We start from the raw sequence: 11,021 nt of genomic DNA, 5'->3' as shown, positions 1-11,021 counted from the left end.
GGGCGCAGATGGTCGTGGCAGACTTCCTCTCCCGTCAAGGGGGGGAGTCGGCTGCAGGCCGGACGGGCACCCGGCCTGAGTCGGGCGGTGGGGGTATGTGGCAGCGGGGGCGTGGTCAAGCGCCGGTCTGTGACAGGAGGGCAGAGCCAGGGAAGGTGAGTGGCAGAATCGCTACACCTGACGGTAGTTAACCTGTGTTTTGTGTGTTTTCCCAGTAACCGCTCCCTATTTAAGGAGGCAGAGGGAGAGCAGAGGGAGTGCAACCCGGGACCAGAAGCAGTGTGTGTGTGTGTGTGTGTGTGTGTGTGTGTATATGTGGGCTTACGCCGCATTTAAAACTGAAAAGTTGTTTAATAAATAGCCTTCTCTGCCTCTAAGCATTGTCCTGCCGTCCTCTGTGCTCCACCCACACCTAGCAAGCGCTACACAGATATAAACAATATCCAGAAACACTGCCACCTTCTCTGGGCCCAAGGTCTTTTACGGTGGACTGAGGCGAAGTTGAAAATTGTCCCGAGGTCTGATGAATCAAAAGTAGAAATTCTTTTTAGAAATCATGGACACCACATCCTCCAGGCTAAAGAGGAGAGGGACCATTTGGCTTATCATCAGTGCACAGTTCAAAAGCCATCAACTATGATGGTGTGTGCATTAGTGCACATGACATGGGTAGCTTGTCCATCTGGGAAGGCATCATTAATGCTGATTGATATATAAATGGTTCAGAGCAATATGCTGCCATCCAGACAAAATCTTTTTCAGGGAAGGCCTTCCTTCTTTCAGCAAGACAATCCCAAACTGCTTTCTGCACATATTAAAACTGCATGGCTCTGTATTAAGAGTCTGGGTGCTAAACTGGCCTGCCTGCAGTCCAGACCTGTCTCCCATTTAAAACATTTGGTGCATTATGAAGCACAAAATACAACGGAGGAGACCCTGAAATGTTGAGCGACTGAAATAGTATATATCTGGCAAGAATGGGACAACGTTTCTCTTTCAAAACTACAGCAACTGGTCTCCTCAGTTCCCAAACGTTTACAGAGTGTTGTTAAAAGTAGAGGTGATGCAACACAGTGGGAAACATGCTGCTTATGATAAATTCAAAATGAGCATATATCTCATCTCATTATTTCTAGCCGCTTTATCCTTCTACAGGGTCGCAGGCAAGCTGGAGCTTATCCCAGCTGACTACGGGCGAAAGGCAGGGTACACCCTGGACAAGTCGCCAGGTCATCACAGGGCTGACACATGGACACAGACAACCATTCACACTCACACCTACGGTCAATTTAGAGTCACCAGTTAACCTAACCTGCATGTCTTTGGACTGTGGGGGAAACCGGAGCACCCGGAGGAAACCCACGCGGACACGGGGAGAACATGCAAACTCCACACAGAAAGGCCCTCGCCGGCCATGGGGCTCGAACCCGGACCTTCTTGCTGTGAGGCGACAGCGCTAACCACTACACCACCGTGCCACCCAAAATGAGCATATATTTAAAAAAAAAAATACAATTTCTCAGTTTTAACATCTGATATGTTGTCTTTGTACTATTTTCAATGAAATATATGGTTTCCAAGTTTTGCAAATTATCCTGTTTTTATTTACAGTTTACACAGCATCCCAACTTTATTGGAATTGGGGTTGGATTCGTGTCTTATAAAGAGATGTTTTTCATAATGAATGACAAATAATAAATATGAGCTCAAGAGCCTATATCTCTTAATTTAAGGCTATTTACGTACATCCAAATGTGATTCCCCTGCTCTATTTCAGGGACTAAAAGTAATTGGACAAACTAACACTCATACATGGCCATTTTTAATACTTAGTTGCAAATCTAGTTATAAACTCGTTCAAGAATTCACAAAAGGTTTTTGATGCTTTATGCTTTTCCAGCCCCATTGCACTTTTTGTATGTAATCTTGCCCAATTATCCACAGACAGCCATTCAGACTCACACTTGCACTGCTGGGCAATTTAGAGTAGTCAGTTGCTCTAATCTGTATGTACTGTATTTGGGAGGAAACCGGAGCACCCGGAGGAAACCCTTAGGCCCTGTCCACACGGCAACGGATTCAGGTGAATCTGATAAAATTGTTTATCGTTTCGGCCTGGCGTCCACACGGCACCGGCGTTTTGGGTGCCCCAAAACGAAATCTTTTGAAAACGGGTTCCAGAGTGAAAAAATCTGGCAACGGAGCCGTTGCGAAGTCATCTGGATGAGTAGAACGGATTTGCTTACGATGACGTCACAACCACATGTGCTTCACACCGGGTAGAAGTGTAACGAACTCGATGCGAGTTGTCAACAAATCCTATAACTTGGTTCATGAAACGCGCTTACAAAATATTTTCACTGTGAATATTTATTGTGTAATGGTGCAAAGTGAGAGAGAGAGAGAGAGAGAGAGAGAGATAGCCCTTAGGGCAGAGTCAATCCCGCCAGCAAAAATAGGGAAAAAAAAGGAGCGATCTCACCTCTTCAGATGTTTATTCTGGACCATTAAAGAATTCTGGAAAATATCAGAATGTTGGCGTACCGACTTCCATCTACCCCCATTCATTCCTCTTTCCGCGTCTCCATTCAAAAAACGAGCATGTGATTTAAAGGGACTATATTAAGCATGCACCGATACCGATACTGGCATCGGCCCCGATACTCCACTAATATACTCATACTCGTACTTGTCAAACAGTTGCCGATACCATGAACCGATACCAGTGCTGATCCCATGCGCCGATACCAATGTTCCCCGCAGCGCTTTTTGTTCCATTTGAGAGAGGAAAAAAAACTGAAGCATTGTTGAGCTCGGGGCGGCACGGTGGTGTAGTGGTTAGCGCTGTCGCCTCACAGCAAGAAGGTCCTGGGTTCGAGCCCCGGGGCCGGCGAGGGCCTTTCTGTGCGGAGTTTGCATGTTCTCCCCGTGTCCGCGTGGGTTTCCTCCGGGTGCTCCGGTTTCCCCCACAGTCCAAAGACATGCAGGTTAGGTTAACTGGTGACTCTAAATTGACCGTAGGTGTGAATGTGAGTGTGAATGGTTGTCTGTGTCTATGTGTCAGCCCTGTGATGACCTGGCGACTTGTCCAGGGTGTACCCCGCCTTTCGCCCGTAGTCAGCTGGGATAGGCTCCAGCTTGCCTGCGACCCTGTAGAAGGATAAAGCGGCTAGAGATAATGAGATGAGATGAGATTGTTGAGCTCAGGCTTGAGCATAATATGATAGGCTATACCATGCGCCGATAGTGTTCCGTGAAGCGCCTTTTGCCAGCGTCCGTTCGAGGAAAAAAAGCCACTCCCAGGAAAAAAATTGTAAATCTCAAGCATTGAGCGTAGGCTAATTTCGTCAGAAGACAAAAAAAATTGTTCGACAACAACCCATTTTTCCATGACGAAGATGTGTTTGCGTAGTCATGAAACAGTGTCGTCACAACATCTTTCCCCAACACTGTCATTTTAAACATCTCTCCACACTCCACTCCCTTTCGCTGCCATACGCAGATAGGCCTACGCCAAGATCCCCAACGTTGTCCTTTTTTAATGTTGGCTATTCGCCTAGGTAAGGGTTTTGTAAGACAGGCTACTCACTAACAAACAAATGAAAATCGGATTTTTGTATAGGTGAATCCAACCGGCAGAGTTTTTAAGTACGAGTCCAACCGGGAGAGTTTAAGAGTGAAGAGTGAGAGAGAGAGCTTTAAGAAATGGCTGATTGAGTTTTCCAACTTGTTTCAGTTGAGGGCAACGCTAAGACCAAGGAAATTGACGTCCCATCTACAGGTATGGAGCTCCACGAGCACGGGACGCGATGTTGCGAATGGACAGCAACAGCGTCTGCCTAACAAGTTCTGCGACTGAACAAGAGCGTGCTCGAGGCATTCAACTCTCCTGCAGCACACAGCAGGATGTGCGCACATGCACATGAGAGGAGGGGGGGGGGCATATTTTAGTCTGCATTACTGGCGATAGAAATTAAATAATACATCGTCGCCGGCCGCCACTGTTATCTTGTGCGCTCTCTGTGATGTTGCGATGGTCACTGCTCCTCCCTTTCACGCCCTTGTCTTGTTGCTAAATGTAATTGGAGTAGTTTAAGCGCACCACCAGAACAACCCTTAAGTCAACCAAGACCGCAATGTTGCGGAAGGCCGATGATAGAGGGGGTAAGTGACCAGCGGAGTGAAATGATCACGCTGCATGTGGTAACTCACTGCTCTCTCCTCCCTTCATCAACAATCGGTCTCACATGTTGCAAGAGTGCAAGTCTTTCTTGACTTCGAAAGTTGGACATTGTAATCTAATCCAAATAAATAGCAGCCTTTTTCAGAAATTGCAGCAGCTAAATATTTAATTCTTTGTGTAGGCTATTTGCAATGAGTGTAGTTTTCTGGGAGTGAATGTTGCGCGACAATCGAGAGAGGTTGCACACGGAAGCGCAGATAGCCTTGTAGTCCACGTTACACTGCCAGCAGACAGCGCCTCTTCATTTCACGGTAGCGCTTCTTTTGCAACATTGTTATGTAGGCCTAGTAGCCTAGCGCAGCAGCGCTTAGGTTTTGCAACATTATTGTAACAATGTTGCAAAAGATAAGCGCTACCGTGAAGAGGCGCTGTCTGGCTGTGTGACGTGGACTCAAGGCTACTCTGCGCTTCTGGAGCAGCGGAGATTGTCAATGTGAACCCGTGTGCATGATCACTCCAGTTAGAAAACAACATTCACGGGAAATAGATAAAGTAGGCCTATTAAATATTCAAATGCTGCAATTTTTGAAAAATTATATTTTAATAACATCAACAGTATCGGTATCGGTAGTACTCGGTATCGGCAAGTACTGAAATGATAGTACTCATACTCGTATCGGTTTTCACAAATGTGGTATCGGTGCATCTCTAGACTATATCCATAGGATAGGGCATGAGAAAGTGTGTGTGTGTGACAGTGACAGGGATAGTCACTGTGCGCATGCGCAGTTATGCGCATGCGTCTACTTCTATTGTTCTGGTGTCTCCGATGGGACCGTCTTACAGCGCACGTAGTGGTGTGGCATGTGTATTGCATCGTTTTCAGCAAGTGTTGCGTTGCCATATGAACCTGATATTTTACTGATCCGTTGCCCATGTGGACGCGATATTTAAAAAAAAAAAATCGCGTTGCCGTTGTCGTGTGGATGTAGCCTTAGAGACACGAGAACATACAAACTCCACACAGAAAGGCTCCAGTCGACTGGCAGGTTTGAACCCAGAATCTGCTTCCTGTGAGGCGACCGTGCTGCACTCTAAATCTCATTCTACAGATTAATTCATTTGCAAGTGTATTCAGAGAGAGAGAGAGAGAGAGAGAAAAAAAAAGACACTTTCATTTTAGCTAACTGTGTTAACACAGCCTGCTGCTACTGTCAGGTGAAAGGGGAATTCCAGGATGTTGGCTGCCAGGTCTCCTGTCATACGTTCTAACGTAGGATGTCCGAAATGTCAGGAACCATGAAGAATAAAACTACATGTGCTTAATTTGGTATTTATTATTATTTACAGCATATGTTCTACATGTTCATCTTTATGCTCTATGCATTTTCTCAGCCACTGTATCACGTTTTTTAAGATTTTGCTCAACATATTTGGATCAATGTATTTGCTCAGTATATTCCCATTGGTTCTTGACTTTTCAGACACCCTGTAGAGGAGCCACAGGCCAGATAACATCTGTCCGTGGGCTGTGTTTGCCCCACCCTCCACCAGAATACACATAGTTATGGCCATTAGTGTAGATGTCATTACTGTTGTTGAGATTCTGTTGACCTACAGCACATTTTATCTTCTGTTCTGCAGGGCACTGATGGACATTGTGCACGAGTTGATCCCAGTGTCTGTAAACATCATCCTGTCACTCTCAGCTCTGTCTGCTGCTTTTCACCTGTTCAGGGTAAAATAATTCCGTTTGACCTTTAAGTCAGCCACAAATTGGGTTTCAGGATACAGTAACGTTCTGTGTACCTTTCTGAGTGACCATTTTTCATGCTTGTTGTGACTGGGCTTTTTATCAAAGAAATCCAAGAAGTCGTATGGAATCAATTTTGTGCCAAAATGTTCATACAATACTTTTGAAATATCAAACAAAAACGACAAATCAAAATACAAAAAAAGGACAAAAAGTCAATTTTTTTAGACTGGCAAACAAATTATTCGTGTAATCGTACAAAATATCAGTCTATTACTCTTCAGAAACCTTTTATTTTTGTTCCGCGTCTTTCTCAGTTTTGTTTGACGTAATTTATTTTGGTTGCGATTCCAGCTTTCTCGTTTGCGCTCCCTGACTTTTTGCTTGCAGTTTTGGCACAAACTTCCCGTGTGGGTGGGCTGTCCAGGAATGCATTCCCATTGGCTAACTTGTGTTTGACTGACAGCTACGCTCAGCCATTCCCCTGGAGGCTGTTGCGGCCATTTCCTACTCGGATTCTGGCGGACTGTTTGACGAGTGACCGATCCATTGACGGTAAACAAGGATCGAGTGGACTTCAGTGGTGACTATGATATTGAATTTACACTTTGTTGAATTAATTCAATATCATAGTCGCCACTGAAGTCCACTCGATCCTTGTTTACCGTCAATGGATCGGTCACTCGTCAAACAGTCCGCCAGAATCCGAGTAGGAAATGGCCGCAACAGCCTCCAGGGGAATGGCTGAGCGTAGCTGTCAGTCAAACACAAGTTAGCCAATGGGAATGCATTCCTGGACAGCCCGCCCACACGTGAAGTTTGTGCCAAAACTGCAAGCAAAAAGTCAGGGAGCGCAAACGAGAAAGCTGGAATCGCAACCAAAATAAATTACGTCAAGCAAAACTGAGAAAGACGCAGAACAAAAATAAAAGGTTTCTGAAGAGTAATAGACTGATATTTTGCACGATTACACGAATAATTTGTTTGCCAGTCTAAAAAAATTGACTTTTTTTTGTTTTTTTGTATTTTGATTTGTCGTTTTTGTTTGATATTTCAAAAGTATTGTATGAACATTTTGGCACAAAATTGATTCCATAAAGTCGTCGTATCCAAGTTCATCAGACAGATTCATGTAGATGTACTTCTTGATTTTTGTACTGAGTAACCAGCGGTCTCAAAAGTAGCCGGTCACCGGCGGCAAATCGCCGGCTATGGCTTGTTATGCCGCCGGCTATTGTCAGTCGAGTCACAAAATTTAATATTAAATATTTCTGACAGCAAAAAAAGTTGTGAACGTAAATTACATCCACTATGTCATGTATGTCCGTTGCTGCGTCAACTGTGTTTACATCCTCGACATGAGTGCAGCCATTACTGCCACCTGTGTTGCCAGATTGTGTTTACATCCTCGACACGAGTGCAGCCATTACTGCCGCCTGTGTTGCCAGATTGCGCGTTTTCCCGCCCAATTTGGGCGGTTTTAAGTGCATTTTGGCGGGTTTTGAACATATTTTGGGCTGTAAAACGTCAGCAGTATCTGGCAACATATTTTTTTACTTAATACAAGAAATTAATGGATGCCAACGTTTTTGCCAAAATGGTATTTTATTTTCCATTGTTTAGGCAGCTTCAGCATCATACTGCGAGATTCTGTTCAAATTGTTTTTTTCTTCTATGAAGCCTGAGCCATTTATTTTATTAGTTTATAATTATTGTTTAATTTAGTCTTCAGGAGAGACTGCCTGCACACAGTACTAGTATTAATAGTTTTTTTTTTCTTACATGAAAGCTGAGGCATTTATATTATATTTTAAGGTAACTTCATGTTGTGCTGTGAGGTTCTCTGCACTTTAACTTTTGAACCAACAGGTGCATTTGGAGAAGTAAAGCTTATTTTTCTGCATTTTTGTAGTCCTGGTAATCTTTTATATTGGTAAAGTTGTTTATAGGACCATTTCTCAGTGTCTGTTTTTTTAATCAATAGTTTTTCAGTAATAACTTAATATTTAACATATCACTCAATTTTAAACAACCCCCGCGCCTCCCCCATAGTCTCCAAAATTTCTGTGGGAAACACTGGCGTGCGTAACAACGCTAATCAAGCTTAAGCTAGACGACCCGCCTCAAATACCCATCCCGGGTAAATGTTATCCCAATTTTAGATGACCTGTTCCAAACCATCCCGCCCCATGAAAAATTCGTACTTGCATATCTATCTATCTATCTATCTATCTATCTATATATATATATATATATATATATATATATATATATATATATATATATCCCTGCACGCTTTGCGTGCATTATGTCTGCCGCTGGCAGACATTTTACCATTTTGCACCCTGCTGTAAATTATTTGTACCCTGCTATTCTCCCAAACTTTGAAGCCCCTGGTAACTATTTTCAGGGCTCGACATTAACCACTGCCCGATTGCCCGGGGCAAGTGAAACATGCATTCGGGCAAGCGGGATATGTCCCCAACATGCCCGACCGGTCAAGTTGGAATGAGCATATATTACCAACTAGCACCACAAAAATTAGGCTTTTTGAGATTTTATTTAGATTCCTAAAAGCGTCCCTCACTATGTATCCGCCATTATCAGACCCTCCAGGATTTCGCGATGTTGCGATTTGCAACTTCAATGCAAATTCAACCAATCCCTGCGAATTCAGGGCGTTGTTGCAATTATATCCAATCACTGCAACTTTCCCACAAATTTGACCAATCGTTGGCGTCGTCTTGAGGTGACGTCGAAAACTACCTTCCGCCTTACTTCCGTGTATACGTTCAAGAGAAGCAGCATGTGCGCAATGTTGCCAGATTGGGCAGTTTAAAGTGCATTTTGGCGGGTTTTGAACATATTTTGGGCTGGAAAACGTCAGCAGTATCTGGCAACACTGCATATGCGAGTCAATGTTTATGTAGGCTTAAATTCTGTTACTGAAAGTGTGTTATGTTTACAGTGAAGGACTGTATGCACTTTACATTATTTTTTTACTTAATACAAGAAATTAATGGATGCCAACATTTTTGTCAAAATGGTATTTTATTTTCCATTGTTTAGGCAGCTTCAGCATCATACTGTGAGATTCTGCTCAAATTGTTTTTTTTCTTCTATGAAGCCTGAGCCATTTATTTTATTAGTTTATAATTATTGTTTAATTTAGTCTTCAGGAGAGACTGCCTGCACACAGTACTAGTATTAATAGTTTTTTTCCTTACATGAAAGCTGAGGCATTTATATTATATTTGAAGGTAACTTCATGTTGTGCTGTGAGGTTCTCTGCACTTTAACTTTTGAACCAACAGGTGCATTTGGATAAGTAAAGCCTATTTTTCTGCATTTTTGTAGTCCTGGTAATCTTTTATATTGGTAAAGTTGTTTATAGGACCATTTCTCAGTGTCTTTGCTTTTTTAATCAATAGTTTTTCAGTAATAACTTAATATTTAACATATCACTCAATTTTAATCACAAAAAGAGAAAATGGCAACAATTTCTCGCAACTTTCACTTCCTCTCGCAATGTAATCGTAACAAAACCCTAAAAAACACCGCAACTTTCATCGCAATTTTTTGGAAAACCCCCGCAACATCAGACATTTTAGCCCGCAACAATCACAAAAAAGGCCCGCGAAATCCTGGGGGGACCGATTATGTCTTGGCTGTTTTCTTAGTCTCGGTTTCATGTACTGCTTTGCAAGTTATTTTATATACCCCCGCTGTTGTAGTATGGTACGCGTACTGTTTATAGACCCCTTGTGCATGATGTCACGCATCATGTGATAATTACAGCTGGGGTCAGACAGACACCGTCTTTCATGCAAGCAAGGCTTAATCTGGCTTCAGTATGGCTAATTTTTGCGCTGTTTTTTTGTTCAAACAGGAAAATAGATAAAAGGCATTACAGTCTCCCTGCTATCAAGACAAATGTTAACAAATAAAAGCAAATGCTTCAAGAACAACGAGGAAATGAGTGGTTAAAGAATACGAAGAGAGGAGCTCAGCCTGAAAACTCCAGAGAAATTCACGATTGTATTTAAAATGTATTTTACAAAAACAGAAAGTCGGAAGTGAGGATGGAAGAGTTTGCTTAAGAATCTCGTTTTATTATTTTTCTGCTTGCGTTCGAGTTAGCGCCTTCATGAAAGTGTTTTGATTTTCTTAAAGGTGAAGCCGCTTCCTTATTCGACACAGAAAACCCAGATTGGTTTCAAACAACTCGGGCGTAAAAAACTCAACAAGGAGCGACATGTGCGATAAATCCTGAAAGAACAGAACAAATTAAGAGCAGAGAGAGCTGGAGCTCGGTTTCTGTTATCAGAGGAACACAGTCCTGTTTTTTTCTTTTTACCTCTGCCAAGGAGGTTATGTTTTTGGTAGCGTTTGTTTGTTTGTTGGTTTGTCTGTTAGCAACATTACAGAAAAAGTTATGAACGGATTGCTCTGAAATTTTTTCCAGAGGTGTGACTGGGCACAAGTAACAATCCATTAAATTTTGGCGGTGATCCGGATCACCGTCTGGGTCCCGGAATTTTTTAAAGGATTCTTGGCGGAGGTCTGCACTCTCAGAGTGCTTTTCTAGTTTTGTTATAGCATCCACCTCTAGGTTTATTTAAAAAAAAAACCTGCGCTGCGTCCAGACAGGCTGCACCGATTCAGTTATAGGTTGCCAGGTCTGTATAAAACACCCACAACCTACACACTAAACAATTTTAAACTCAAATATTATCCTGTCTGTCATAACGCACCGCTTTTTTTTTTCCTTTTTTTTTAAACCTAGAGGTGGATGATATCACAAAAAAAAGATGTATAGATATTCTCAAACACAGTACTGTTCAAAAGTCTTGGCACCCTATTGTTTTCTTTATACAAACTTTGTTATATATTTCTATTTTATGATTTCTGCATTATCGAGTAATGAACCTACAGCCTGAGAGAGTTCTACACAAACACACTGAACTTTACAACAGCTGCATGCATGTGAAATGGAAATAAATCGACTAAGGCAGGAAAAACTCATCTCATCTCATTATCTCTAGCCGCTTTATCCTTCTACAGGGTCGCAGGCAAGCTGGAGCC

General features: G+C 42.6%; 1 protein-coding gene across 1 annotated transcript in view; it reads left to right on the top strand.

Moving 5' to 3' along the window:
* The first annotated feature begins 3,195 nt into the window (after nt 1-3,195).
* si:ch211-257p13.3 (kinesin-like protein KIFC3) overlaps nt 3,196-11,021 on the top strand; it is a 92,619-nt gene continuing 84,793 nt past the window's right edge. The window contains exon 1 of the mRNA XM_060921762.1: nt 3,196-5,921. The gene's annotated coding sequence lies outside the window, so the exon portion shown is untranslated. The remainder of the gene's footprint in view (nt 5,922-11,021) is intronic.

The sequence above is a fragment of the Neoarius graeffei genome, chromosome 5 (genome assembly GCF_027579695.1).
Source record: "Neoarius graeffei isolate fNeoGra1 chromosome 5, fNeoGra1.pri, whole genome shotgun sequence".
NCBI classification, from domain to species: Eukaryota; Metazoa; Chordata; class Actinopteri; order Siluriformes; family Ariidae; genus Neoarius; species Neoarius graeffei.
This window is presented reverse-complemented; position numbering and strand designations above follow the sequence as displayed.